Source organism: Manis pentadactyla, chromosome 18 (genome assembly GCF_030020395.1).
Source record: "Manis pentadactyla isolate mManPen7 chromosome 18, mManPen7.hap1, whole genome shotgun sequence".
In the NCBI taxonomy this organism is placed as follows: domain Eukaryota; kingdom Metazoa; phylum Chordata; class Mammalia; order Pholidota; family Manidae; genus Manis; species Manis pentadactyla.
In genome coordinates this window covers 20076319-20091355 of record NC_080036.1, presented here as the reverse complement: position 1 = coordinate 20091355, position 15037 = coordinate 20076319, and the positions used below count along the sequence as shown (strand labels likewise).

Here is a 15037-nt window from a genome sequence, read left to right as displayed (position 1 = left end):
TAGTCAAGAAGAATTTGTTCCATGTCCACAAGGTACAGAATAGTTTAGCCAGTCATGTATCAGCCTTTTAATTTTGTAGAATATTTTGAATCTATGACTTTTCCCAGCTCCCTACTGTTCATGAACAGTGACAATAAAGGGATCTGGTACAGAGCCAGTGATTATCAAGTTCGCCCTCCTCTTCCATCCCACAGGAGGCCTGGGTGTCTGCATCCATATATACCTGAAAAAGCATTCTAAGAACCTCTAATGAAGGCAAAACAGCTTTTACTATTTTCATTGTCAGAACACTTAAAAGAGATTTTGACAAGAAAAAAAATACAAGTGATCAGGAAACCGTCCTTAAAATTGACTATATGGTTATAATGTGGGTAAAAATAAAAATAAATATGTCTAATCACAGAATAGTTTATCATGTGAAATAAAAATGAACACTCTTCTGCATTGAAGATCATTCTCTTGTGTCTAATTTCGAGAGATACTTAACAAGTAGTATAACAAAGGCTTTCTTTCTATTATAATAAGTAATTGATGTAGACTTAACCATTTTGCCTGATGGATTTCAGAGCTGAAGAGTGACAGTCACTCACTGTACCATCATTGAAAGGCTGCATTCTAGATGAATTGTTTTTGTTTTTTTTAAAGACATTGGATGCTTCTTGAAATGAGAAAACATCCTAGTCGTGAAAAAGCATTGTTACAGCTGTTTTCTTGAAGTACCATGTGCAGAATCTCAAAACAACATTGGAACTCTGGCTTATAAAGCCATTAAGAATGACCTAGTAATTGGTCCAGACTTTGAGTCAGGAATCTATTTTCCTGGTCTCTGCACACAGGTCTCTTTTGCATCCAAATCTAATACTCAGCCATCAGAGCTAATTTTCTAAATACAAAGCTGACCTCGTTCCTTCTACTTGAACAACCTCCAAAGCTTCTCCACTTCCTTTTGCAGAAAGTTCACATTTCTGAGCCCACTCCTCTGTCCAAACTACCCTTTGCTCCCACCATGCCACGTAGGTCTCACTCCCCACATTCATCATGCTCTTCCATTCTCTTACCTAAGACATGTTTCTTCAATTTCATTTCCTCCACCAGTGAACTGCATCATATGTTTGGTATATTTTACTGTAATTATTTAGTTTCTTGTCCAAGTGGACTAATCCAACTTCTCTAATGGCAAAGAATTTGTTTTTCTTTAACCTTGAATCATGGCCTCCCCTTTCAAATAGTTCAAGTGTCTGGCATATAATTGCGGTAACTATTTTATGAATGCATAAATGAACGAATGAATGAATGAGACCTGGATTCGGTTGGTGATTTTACCAATAACCTGTTACATGACCTTGGTCAGGTCATTTTATTTCTCTGTGCCCCAGATTCCTGATACGAGAAGGGGGGATAATTGCTATGTGCCATAGGATTCATGAAATAATTTAGTAAAGCAGTTTGAGCTCCCTGAAAGAAAGGCAGTATGTAAGAACAAAGTGTCATTATAATTGTTATGTAGCACCTTTCATCTGAGAATCTCAAAGCACTTTACAAAACATAAACTCATTAATCTTCCCAATGTTCCTGCCAGAGAATTCCATTATCTCCATTTTAGAAAAGGGGGAAAATGCAGACAGCCAAAGGTTAAATGCCCAGCTCAGGATGCCATCTTGTTGAGTGCCAAGTCCAAGAGCAGGTTTCAGGAATCCTAGCAGACGGTCAGCGCTCCAGGTGCTATAACTTCCCCCTTTTTCCTTATACGGAGAAAGGTATTGAACAGCCTGGGCTGGGTGGCAAAAATCCAGCTGGAATGGAAGCCCAGGTTAATACCTTCCATAGAAGAAGGGGTGGGGTGGGGCGGCAAGGTGATGAACACAACCCTGCCCTCAACTGTAACAGTAAGAAGAAAATGTAAGCAACGCCTGCAATCAATCGCTCAACCTCCAACGGCGTTGGCTCAAATCTTTCCATCAGCCCTCTTTTAACTTGACACCTTTCTGGGATGTCTGTCTCTCAGCCAGAAAATGTCTCATCACCTTTGAATACAAAGGTAGCAGTTTAGCAACTAAAGAAATAATCCTAAAATACTGCATTCAGAGGAGCTTTCCTCTCCTAATACTGTTTTTCCTGCAGAATCCCATGAATGTTAGCTGAGACAGGTGGTACTAATCCTCCTTCTAAAAGGCAAAGGGAGAATGTCAGCTATTCTTCATACTTGGGGGTGGGGGAGAAGCCATAGTTTGCATAAAGATGTGTTTACATCAGGAACATCTAGCAAAGTGGAGCCATTTCTATTCATAGCTAACCAGAGAGGCAACATGTGTGCTTTTCTCACAAATGTTCAGCTCACACTTCCTGGAGGGTGTGGTCAAGACTACTAGCTCCATAAGGTGGGCAACTTTGCTACAAACCCACACAGCATGTGTGTCTCAACATCCTGGAAATAACAGGATCATGTCTGAGCCCGGGTTTATTAGACTATCATCATTCCAATAATGATTCTCCCCGAGCACCCATTTCTGGGGAAAACATGACATTCCATCTTGATTTTAAATCCAGAAGAGCTTAATGAGTTCACTATGATAAGCTGCGTGCTGACACCATGTCTGAAACCTTATCATATCCTCATGGAAGGTCTCTCAACTTCCTAGATACTATGGCGCTTCTCTCCAGTCCTTTAGCAAGCCCACTCCTCTGAGGTTAATTCTTCACTATTTGTGCCACTGTAAAAGATTTGAAACTCCCAGCCTATGCTTCTTGAACACAGTCTTACTCATCTTTCTAACTTCCTCTTGCTTCCTTGGAAGCCACCTGTAGTGGCAGAAAGAGGATGAATTTTAGAGTCAAACCAATCTGGCAGTTAATCCCAGCGCCTGCCACTTCCTAGTTGTGTGACCTTGGGTGAGCTTCTGAATCTCTCTGAGCCTTCTTTTAGGGATGGCCAAATAAGAATGAAAGTTGTTTGAAAGGTCCTGAGCACACACAGTAGTTCCCGCAAAGAGAGGTCCCCGGACCAACAGATCCTCCAAGTACTGAGCAGAAGATGGAGTCTAAATTCATACAGTAGACACCAGAAGGTGGGATACAGCCAGCATACTAGGAAAGTCATTCCAAAGAAAGTCCCAGAAACGGAAATCAGACCTACGTAAGGCACTGGCAAGGGGAATCCAACAGATAGAACCAAGCAGGGGCTGGTGCGGGCGGAAGGGGAGGTAGAACAGACCAAGATCAAGGCCTAAACTGGCAGATATGTAACCTCCACAAAGATCTGAAAAGTACAGGCCAGAAAATCACCACAGGGACAAGAGTTTCATGATCCTAGTCCCTATAGAAAACTCAGATAAGGAGGAGTCAAGAAAGTAGGATGTGGGATTAAAAATAAACCAGAACATAAACCAGAATCTCTGAGCCAGGGGAGTCCAGGCAATCTGACATAGAAAGCAAATAAAAGACCACCTCTGCAGAGCTCACTTTACAAGCCCACCTCCCCACCAGCAACCTCTCAACTACGCATCAGCTTCCGTGGTTCTGAGCCCTCTTGGATTTGCATTTTGCTCCTCCTCTACCATCTTGTCTTGTGTGGACAAGACTTGGACTGTACGTGCACATGCAGGGCTCAGAATGATGCTTCAGCCTTCCAAGTTGGGGGGTGAAGAGGCTCACACCTCAGCCTCGGGCCAGCGAGGGCGGGGCTGACTGTGCACTTCAGTGCTGGAGGAGACTTCTCATCTCAAGCAGAGAGGTTTCTGCTACATGTGCAACAAGGGCAGAGCCCTTCACTCAAAGATCAGGTGGGGCAAGACTTGAGTGGAGTCTGTGAGAACCGGAGTCCCTTCCCATGAAGGTAAACAATGCATCCCCAGGGTTCTCCTGCACATAGACAGAGCAAATGACAAGGGCCTGAAAAAAGCAGAAGTGACTCTATCAGCTTGAGGACATTAAATTGGCTTCAAAATCTAACCATCACACCCACTTTCTAGCCACTGAGAAGAAATGGGGGCTCCTATGTTGAGTTCAATTAGAGAGAAGGAAAAGAAAAATATAGGCAGTGGCTGTTAGAGTCTCCACTATCTGGATCTTCCCCACCAGGTCCAGCACATGGTGCATAATTAAATATTTACAGAGCAAAAGAATGCATCTTTGATTTTTAGATCCAGCTCTTATTTCTCTGAAGTATTTTGTTACCTGTGAGGTCTTGCTTCCTAGGTAGTTTTTTTTTTTCCCTTCCACGATTTAGACTTCGAAGCACCACTTGCCTTTCCAAGCAGAAAGTACCTGTTAGCCAGTAAACCAGTACTATAACCCAGCTGGCATGATGCAAGCATGTACTTAAAGGGTGGATCTGTATGGGGGCACCTCATTTCTCAACACAGAAATTAGAACTACCCCAGGTGCAGCAGGTCAAACGTATCCTAGGGAAGTTTGCCAGCAAAGAGTGGTAACAATTTATTCACCCTTCAGGAAGAGCCAGGTACTGTGCCAAGCCCTTCACAGACTCTAATCTTCACACAACAATCGGAAAGACCATATAATCCCCCCTTTTCAGTAGAGAGGTTAATCCCGCAATGAATAAATTGGCAGAGCTGGGTTCTCAACACAGGTCTGCCGGCTCTCTGAGGGAGCACTTCCCACCCCACCACTCACCCGCTGGGGGAGTATCTGCAATTCTCTCGGCCCCTCTTTGGTGTGCACCTTGGGGGGATCCCTGCCAATGTCCCCCAAAGTCTCAAAAAGTTCGTTTCCAACTCAGGCTCAGCAGAAGACATGATCTCCATTGTAGTTCATAGACACTAAAGAGAGGAATTACAAGTCTGCATACCAGAAAGCACCAGAAAGCATCATCAGAGAAGGAGACTTCCTTGCGAGACAGAGGAGCCCATTGAAAAAACATGATTTTTAACTTTTGAGTTGGTTTCTTAAACATTAAATTTACTCAGTCAGAATGAACATGTCAAAATAGAGGGGTCTCTCCAGCCCAGATCTGCAGATGCAACATGTCACTGAAAATGAAGATGTTTTTGAAGGAACTAACTCTTCTGGAAAGTTATGTCCAAACATGACCAGTGGAATTTCAGAATTTACTAGGGGGAGATACCTAATGCAAAGGAACTCTTGCTGGAGGACCCCAGGCTGCAAAGTTTTCTGGCAAGACTGATGGGAAGTTGTATAGCTATGTTTTCATCCCAAGTAAATTAACTTTGCACTAAGCGCCAAACTTCTTATTAATGCCAATAAGCGCCCCCAGATGTTTCTGTGACTCAGCCATTTCCAAAGAGCGGTATTTTACTTAGGAAAAAAAAAAAAGTGCTCCATAAAATTTCCCTGCCAAGTATGGCTAGTATAGGGGAAGTGGAGTTCCATGACCAGGATTCTCACCCAACCCTGGTCTGCTTGCTCACTATGCACATGCAATGCTCACAGGCGCAGGCTTTGCACACGTGTTGGCAGTGAGCTGTCACTGACTCTATATAAGGAGCTCTGCCCACTGGTCTCCAGCTGCAAGGCAGGGGAGAGGCCCCGAGGATGAGACCAGCTTCCCGCATGTAGATGTGCCCTGAGGAGGGCAGGATTCTAGCGCTTGACCGGCCACTGTAAGACTGAAGCTGGGTATAAACGTTTTCACCCCAAGAACAGTCCGTGGTCATTTTTCAGTCTCACTGCATCCAGAGTGAACTTGCCCAGGGCTGAAACACTCAGGCGAGAGAGCTGGATTAATTAAGATGTTCTTCACCACTGCTCTTTTCAGGTGGCCAAGTTTCCAAAATTGAGAAAAAGAACAATTACTCGAACATCCAGACCCTGGCGCTCAACAGCTTTTATTAGCCTTTGAAATTCTCACCTCCATGTAGGGACGATGTGAATCGGACCCTAGATCGCTCCGTCTCTCTCACACCTCCTATTCTAGCAGATAGAAGGGAGGCCCCGAATCCGGGAGTCCTCAGCCGGGGGACTGGTAGGTGTCTGAAAAGGAAGGCCTGCTGCGGCTTCCTTGGCTTTCCAAGTCCAGAGTTTCAGCTTCAATTTACAGACAGGTCTAGACAGTCTGTGTAGCTACCCACCGATGCTGGTGTCACTGCGGAGGGTCGAAACTATGCCAGAGGCCGGTGAGCCCCACACCCAGGGGCAAATAAGGCCACGGGGGAAAGCTAGCTAGAGCAGCAGCAGGGAAATGCAGTGAATTCTTAGCTAACACTGGGCCAGCAAGAGAAAGGCCCAGATGCAGTATTAGCTGGACATGAGGGCTCTGGGATGTTCCGTGATTCTAGAAGACAGAGCCCAGAGGGCATAGGAGTGTTTCATCTTTGTATCTCGTACCATTACATGCATGGCTACCACTTGTTTAATTGTCAGTGTTTCGTACTAAAATCTCTAGGGCTGGGAATGGATCAGTTCCCTTCATCACCACATCCCCAATACGAAGAGGGGAGGCACACAAAATATATTTTGAGTATCAGGTGCCAACCCGCAACCTGTTTTTTTTCTTCTGGACCACATTCATTCATTCTACACATATGTACTGAGGTGACCCCTGCACGCCAGGCCCAGCATCGGTGGGATGAGGTCAAATGACTTGTTGAGTTCTCATGAGCGGACTGACTGTTTGCAAGCATTCATTGCAGCATAAGTAGTCCAAGCTTTAACAGCCTCAGCTTTAAGACGCAGAGAGGCAGAGGAGGGGACCATTAGGTCTCAGGCAAGAAAGGCAGTAACGCCATGAGGAAAGAAGAAACAAGGGACACACACCCACGTGGCCCTAGGATAGTCTTATGTGATCTCTGCTTTGGTTTTCTGCCTGGATCTGAGAGTGGAAAGACAGTGGCCGACAGGTGTGCTGGCTTCTCGGGTGAGGTGGGGCTTCACAGGTGTTCAAAGTTCTTGATTGCAGAGCCAGCAGAGAGCTGTGTCCTTGGGGAGTTCTCGCAGCCCGAGCAGCTGATTCCTTCTCCTTACTCCCCCAGGTCGGTAAGGAGCAGACAGCTGCTCCTTGCATGTAACCCCTTGTTTGCCTTGGCAACGAGGATGAAGGCCCCATTCATCGAAGACCGCACCAACCCTGGGACAGCAAAGCCTTGTATCACTCACACTCCATCATTTATTAGCTCAGTGGCCTTAGGAAAACACCCCTCTCTGAGCCTAAGTCCTTCCTGTGTACAATAGGAGAATTATTTCTGCTCTTACTTGCCTCACTAGTGCCTTGAGGATGAAAAGACCCATAGAGATCTTAGAGAAAAGTGAAATATAACATGATGACTGAGGGAAAGGAGTGTGTAAAGAAAGTGGTTTTCCTCCTAATTTTCTTCTCAAACGGAGATGGTGAAGAAAATGATAGAGGCAGTGGAAAAAGCTAAATATATGAATTCAAAAAGATTGGATTGATTTATTTCTATATTCATTAACAAGTTATTAAGCACTTGTTACATACCTGCTCCAAAATATCATAATGGAATCTTTCCCTGCGGTTTGATGATGCTTTATATCACATGCAACATTTTCCCAAGTGAGGAATTCAAGGGAATGGCTGGATAACAATAAAATCATGGATCAGGAGTGTGGGGAAAATGGAAGTTCCTATGGCCAGGATCCTCACCTGAACCTAAAGCACTTGATGATATAGCTAGCCTACTGGTAGGCTATTGCCCCCACACCTTAGGCAATAAGCTATTCTTGACTGAGTCACTATATAAAGAGCTCTTGCAGAGACGAAGGATTCCAGGCCTGAAGGCTGTTGGATGCAGACATAATTCTAGTGCTCAACTTATCGCCAGGAGAACATGCTGGGTAATAAGCCCTTTTACCCCAGGAATGTTTTATCATTCCTAGATCTCAGCAAATCCATAGGGAACTTGCCCATTGGCAAGACATACCTAATTCAGAGATGGCCAAAAGCATTTTGATCTAATGTGTCAGATTAACATTATTAATGAGGAAACTGAACTTGAGGGAAATGAGTCAGAAAAGACATGAGCCTTATTATTTCCATGTTCTTCATTCAACAGTTACCTGTATCTGATGCTATTCCCATTTTTATTGTTTTGCAAACATTGTTGATAACCTTCTCAAATCACAAACTTGTTGCCTGTGGAAACACGAGTGATAGAATTTTTTCTAAATTCTTAAATGCAAATTTGAGTAACTCACAACCCCCACCCCCACCCACCCCCAAAACTCTGGATCAAAGCCCACAAAACCAAACTATGTTTCTCTGAAGTGTTTGCACTTCAAATGCAAGAGCATAATAAAGGCCCTTTTAAGTGAAATGACTTCTCTTTTTGGGAAGTCACACTCAGGAACAGCACTGCTCACAGAGGTCAGAACATGGTAACTGATGCTCGTTGTCGTCATAACTTCTGAAAGCATTCACCCTGAAGTTGTTCTGAGGTCCTTTATCATCCCTTAATAGGCTTCTTTACCCTACCACATTCACATTTAAGAGCACATCACTGAATAGATGCCCAGGCAAATCAACTGGTGTTAATACCTCTATTTCAACAGGTGCTAATGTGAAAATAATGATGGCCACAAATTAAACAGCTGGTGCTGAGCCTGCTGTTTTTTTCTTTTCCTTAATGTGAATATAAACAGATCTGTGCTTTGTATAGAGTCCCATCTCATCAGATGGGATCTATATAAAACTGTCTTTTTCACCACCTATAAATATTCACTAACCATCTTGGAGTATAAACTCCTTGACTTCACTTGTCTTAATTCCCACTCACTTTTTAAACATATACATCTATCTTGAAAATAATGGCATAGATGACTGAAGAGTGAAAAATTCACCCTGTTTGGATGCTGATTCAACTGCAATAATAGCAGCTAGTAGTTCTGTCCATTACTTTACTCTTGCTAAGGAACGATTCCATAAAGACCCTGAAATACAATTTTATCTTTAATTCCATCCACCAGATTTTTAATTGCTCATCTCCTATAGGCATTATTATATTGCTTTCTACCTTTATTAACATTATATATACCATTTAATCACTGGGGATACTAGAAGGGTCGATTAATTTAGCCCCTAACTGGACTCAATTGAGGAATTAACAGAAAACTATAGACTTCATGGAGAAAATTAATACAAGGAATTCTTTGTCATATGGCATCTAAGAAATGAAAATCTGCTGCCAACCTGTGTCTTCTGTCAGTTAGCACTTTCCGTCTCACAATAGGCAGGATGAGATTGTAAGCTATCCTAAGAATTTCACATGTCTTCCCATTTAAGAGGGGGAAAAAAGATAACATCATGCACTGGATTGACCAGCTGTTTCTGCCAATTGACTGAAATAATCAGGTGTTCTGGAATTTTACCATCTAAATTGTCCAGGCAACATGGTCAAACCAGTAGACAGGAAACTAACCTCTCTTGCTCAAAATTTTTCCCATCAATAACATATGTGTTTTTTTAATTGAAATGCATTTGACATATTACATTGTATAAATTTAAGGTGTTCAACATGTTAATTTGATACATTTATATATTGTATGACTTCCATTGTAGCAATAATTAGCACTTCTATCACATTACATAATTATTTATTGTTAATTGTTGGAATAATTCCAGTCTCTTAGAAAGTTTGATGGTTATAATAGAATATGTTGTTTTCCATATATATTTATTAGAGCCTGGGATTTATTTACTACTTGTTGCAATTTTGTTCCCTTAAACATCTGTCCTATCCCCCTACACCATGTTCCTTGGTAACCACCATTTTACTCTTTTTATGAGTTCAGATTTTTTAGATTCTATACCCAAATAATATGATAGAGTGTTTGTCTTTCTCTGACTTTTCTCACTTAGCATAGTGTTCTCCATGTCCACCTACATTGTTGAGAATGGCAGGATTTCCTTATTTCTCATGGCTGCATCATAGTCCTTTGTGAATGTGTATCACATTTTTTTCTATTCATCCATGGATGGACACTGAGGTTGTTTCCGTATCTTGCCTGAGGGTTTCAGCCCCAGGTAAGCTCACTGTGGATTCAGTGAGACTGAGAAATGACAACAGAATATTCTTGGGGTGAAAGGGTTTATATGTGGCTTTATTCTCATGGCAGTAGGTCAAGCACTAGAATCATGTCTGCATCCAACAGTCTGCAGGTGTGTAATCCACCTTGTCTCTGCCTCCGCCCAGAGCACTGGGCAGAGTGCTTTATATAGTGACTGTCAATAATAGCTCATTGCCTGTGGGTGTGGAAGCGGTAGCCTAGCAGTCAGTCAGTTACATCATTGAGTGGTTTATGCTCAGGTGAGGATCCTGGCCATATGAACTTCCATTTTCCCCACACCTGGCTGTTGTGAATAATATTGCAATAAACATGGGAGTACATATCTCTCTTTGATATCTTGTTCAAAACAATTTAAATATCTCACCCAAAAGAAATAAACATACCTTAGTACAATTGAATTATGAGAATATAAAGTCATGAAAATTTAACAATAGCCCAAATGCCAAAATGGAGGATTAATTAAAATATATCAGCCATAAAATGAAATTCTAAACATATTCACTTTAATTATTGTAACATAGATGACTTGGAAAGATATATGTGCTATACCTAAATGAAAAAAACATTTTTTTCATATTTATTTTTATCATACTGTATTGCAACATGATTCTTTAAAATATATGTATGGTATATTTATACATGTCCTTTAAAATGTTAGAAGAGGTCTAATATCTAATGGGTATTAGAATTATATTTCTTTGTATTTTTTCATTCACTCTATTTTTATAAAATTTCATCACTGATGATGTATTGCTATGTAACAAAAATAAAGCAATGCATATTCATTTTGCATTTTTATGTTTCGTAGTGTTGACATGATTGCAGAAAAGTCTAAATTTTTTGACATAACCAAAGAAAATACCACCAAGAGTGATCTTGAAGCAGATCTGTTATGTCTCTGGAAGCGAATCCCATGCATGAGAAACTCTCCATGTATTTGTCAGAATCTGCAGTACATTGTCTTTCCAATATTTGTAGCTTCTCTTGGCATTAAAAAAATTATTGTAGTTCCCAGGCTGTTTTCCCCATTGCTACTTGCTGTTTTTTAATGGGATGTCAGAATTTTGTCCTGCAGCATTATACTGCTACACAGGTGAGAGGTCATTCTCAATTTATGACCAACTGTTTGTTACTACATTGATAGTTTTGATCTTAGAATACATTTTCATATAAAAACCATAACCCACTGTTGTTCAGTTCCAAGACCTATCACATATATGTTCTTGGAGTCTATCATTGTTCTAATGGGGAAGGATCCGCTGAAGCTTAGCCAGTACATGTAATGTCTAATGGGTATTCAGAGAACTGGCTTGGGCATCCAGAAACCAGGGACTTCTCTCCCAACTTTTCCTCCCCCATTTTTCTCCTGTTTCTAATAAGCACTTGGCAGAGTGGCTTCCTAGGTTCCAGAAGGAATTTCACTTAACAGTGAAGGGCAGGAGGCTGGGGAGGGAACAGTGATAAGAAAGGAGCATAATGGGAGGGTGTCATTAGAGATGAGCCGTCTAGGCCAATGGCAGGGCTCTGAGGGTCAGGGTGGAGGTCTGGGAGCCAGGTCTCAAGGATTTGTCTTGATCTGGGATCAAAAGCTGCTGACTTGGCCCCTCCCCAGCCAGGTGACTTGAAGCCTTGCTTTCTGAGACCCCCCATGCAGCCATCCCGGGACCTCTCTCTTACTTTCCCAGCCTGAACCTAGCACACAGCCTTCTTTTGATTTTCTTAGCATTATCACTACTCATAGAACAGGAGTAGCAGTGACAAAAATGATAATAATAATAATGCCTAATTATACTTACCTACAGTTTTGTGGATTACAAAGCATTTAATAGATATAAACTCATTTTTTCTGGAAACTCACAGGAATTACGTAAGTTTCCTTTTTTTTCCGAATAGTTTTAAGAAAGACAAAGCCACAGTCTATGAAAGATAAATGTCAATTCAGTCCTTTGTGTCTTCATTGATCCATTTTCATGGAAAATCATCTTCAGACTTTCCTTGGCATTTTATCCAAAGACATGGGGCTCTGCAGAGCGCGCTGGAGCGAGAAGGAAAAAGACGCCAAGGGTGTTCCCATGATGCCTCTGGCTGCGGCTGGGGCTGAGAAGGAAGCTGGATAGGGCACAGAGTGCCACCCTGCACATAAGCCACCACCTGCCCATGGGGCAGACTTCTCCAAATCAGAGATCTAATGCAAGGACTTGGAGAAGAAAGAAGGTAGAAGTTTATGTGACCTGCTGGCTGACGGACCTATGTCCAGATGGCTTTTCAGTACACACAGGGAGATGGAAATTCTGCGTAGAATGGAGTGTGCTTGCAGCGCCAAGTCATAACCAGACAGCTTGCATTCTGTTTGCAGACATCTCCTCGGAGTTGGTCAAAAAAATTTCCTCACTGCGCAGAGTCCCGCCACTGCCTGATGACTGACTCTAGACTCCCTGTGTGTCCAAGGTGTTAGTCTCTTTTTAATAACACAGGATGTATCGGTTGCAATCACGAATTTGCTCCTATTGTTTAGTGATATTATTACAGCAATACTTCTAGCACTTAAAGCATTGGGCTAGATCTACCCCTGCTCTAAGAAATGGAATCCCAGTCTGTGTGTGCACATGGGTGTGCATTCATGGGCACACATGGAGCTCAAGGTGCCTCAGAAGCCTCGGCAAAGACAAATGGGGTATTTGTTCAAGGTGTACAGAAAAGACAGAAAACTAAGTCAGAAAAACAGATTGGAATGTGCCTTCAAACTTCTACCTTATTAGGTTTCCTACTGAGTGTTAAAAAGATGTGTACCACTTTGGGTATATCTAAAACATGTGAAGGCAAAAACATAAAATCCATGTGAATCGTCTTAGAACCACCTTCTGAAGGTACAGTCAGAAGAACTGCTGGAAGTGCTCATAAACAATATCTGGGCCCCCCCTCAAACCGGAGTCAGAATTGCTGAGGGTAGGTTCCCAAAACCACATTATCAACAAACACCCTGAGTAAATTTAATGTGCAGCAAAATTTGAGACATGCTGATCTTGACTATTATTATCAAGAATTTATAGCAGAGACATCCGTCCACTTCTTTATTATCCATTGTATAGATTTTTCTTGTTTGTATTGTGAAATTTTGGCTATTCCAGGTATTCCAACAGACACTTCCATGCTTTTAATTTATTTTTCTTGAAATTACATGTACAGAAAAGACATATTCTTTGGAAACCAATAATATAACTGCCTTATTCTTTACACTTTTAAATTATAAATCATTTCAAATGTGCAGAAATTTATTCATAAGAATATAGTAAACACTTCTATACCAATATAGTAAATTTCTACAAATTAATTTATATTTTCTCACTGAGTTAAATTAAAAAACAAAATCCTTGGTTCACGGATGCCCTCAATATTGTGTAGTGGGATTTGACATTTAACACATGTCAGTGTAATGTGCATATATTGAAATGCAGAACTATCTTATTAAGAATTCCCTAATAACAATCTTGAACTCTTTAATTTTCATTAAGAAACCACACAGAAACATATATGAAAATAGAGCTGAGTATAAGTGTACTTATTTATAGTCGATATTGTATATTTTATGTATTTTCCAACTTCATGAATAAAGAGACTGAGATAATTGGGAGTGAAGGGAAGGAAAGGAAAGAGAAATAAAGCTGTAGGAGGAGGGCGTCCAGTTTGGAGATTTTGACCAACTGCCTAATCAAAGCCCCAGAAGCATCAACCGCCCATGATTTTCTCCGAATTTCCCACTGGGCCCATGCAAACCTGGCATTGGTTACTTCAATGCATTTCCAAACTTGGCACCTCATGCATACAGTCTCAAGCGTCTTCTCCTGTTTTCCTGAACACTTGGCACCCAACACACATATTTTAAAAGCAATGTTTGTGATCATCCGGGGTTTTAGCTGACCTGGAGTTTGTTTAACAGCTTCCTGTCAAAGCCAGCAAAACGCAGGTAGTGCTTCCCACATCCACAGTCACTTTAACCATCATTTCCACAAGGTTCTCTTGTCTTCCCAACAGTCAAAAAGGTGGCGTCACCCTGACTGCCTTCCAGTTAACACCACGAGCCGAGAAGGTGTGGTAGCACCTGATGAAACATTTTGAAGGGCAGATGCATGCCTGATAGAATGCTAAGACCAGATGTTGGGCAAAGACAAATGCTGCCTGTAAACTTAACTGCAAAACACTGACAGACAAAATAATATTGATTGATTGATTTACAGAGCACCTACTACCTATTAGGCCCTCTAAAGTTAATCATATGCATTAATAGAAATTCTCATCATCACCCCAACATTAAAGACCAGAAATCTAGGGCTTGGATGAGTTGGAAAATGTGCCCACACTTACAAAGCTGGGAAGTGGAGAATCTGGGGTTCAAACCCAGATCTGTTTATCATGAAAGGCTTCAACTTTCCTCATTATTTCACTATATTTGATTGAAAATATTTAGCACATATAAGCACACTAGGTGCCATTTTCCTTAACAATCAGTCTAAAATCTTTGCCTAAACTAGGCTACCCTTCTTCTAATTGCTTGGCTAGTCTGTTACAGTGTATCAATAATACTTTCTTCTTTTCTACTATGTTCTATTAACTATTTCATCAAAATTTTATTGAGCCCCTTGCATATGCCATACACTATGTCTTTAGGGTACTCATTGGTCCACCCAGCTTATGAGTACAAATTTTTGTGAAAGCCTTATTGTCCATTTGCTATATTCATCAAAAACGTAGACAGACTACAACTCCTAAATCACCCTTTTGCAAACTGTGGGTCACGGCCTCCTATGAGAGACAGGAACTTTGTGGTTTGCAACTAGGATTTATTTTTAAAGTGAAATAAAGTAAATAGAAAATATCTGTGGGCATTGCTGATAGTAATGTAAACATTATATTGGCAACTTTTGTTTGTTCTACATATGCATTTTCATCGGTGTTATAATGTGAAGTGGATTTCTTACTGTCGGTTCCAGCCAAAATAGTCTGAAGAGCTACTTTCCTGGACTATAGGCTCTTGAGACCAGAC

General features: G+C 41.4%; 1 long non-coding RNA gene across 1 annotated transcript in view; it reads left to right on the top strand.

Moving 5' to 3' along the window:
* The window catches only part of LOC118908749 (uncharacterized), a 120660-nt gene extending 108914 nt beyond the window's left edge, over window positions 1-11746 (top strand). The window contains exon 3 of the long non-coding RNA XR_005023328.2: window positions 10805-11746. This is a non-coding gene — a long non-coding RNA (uncharacterized LOC118908749). The remainder of the gene's footprint in view (window positions 1-10804) is intronic.
* Window positions 11747-15037: the final 3291 nt, after the last annotated feature.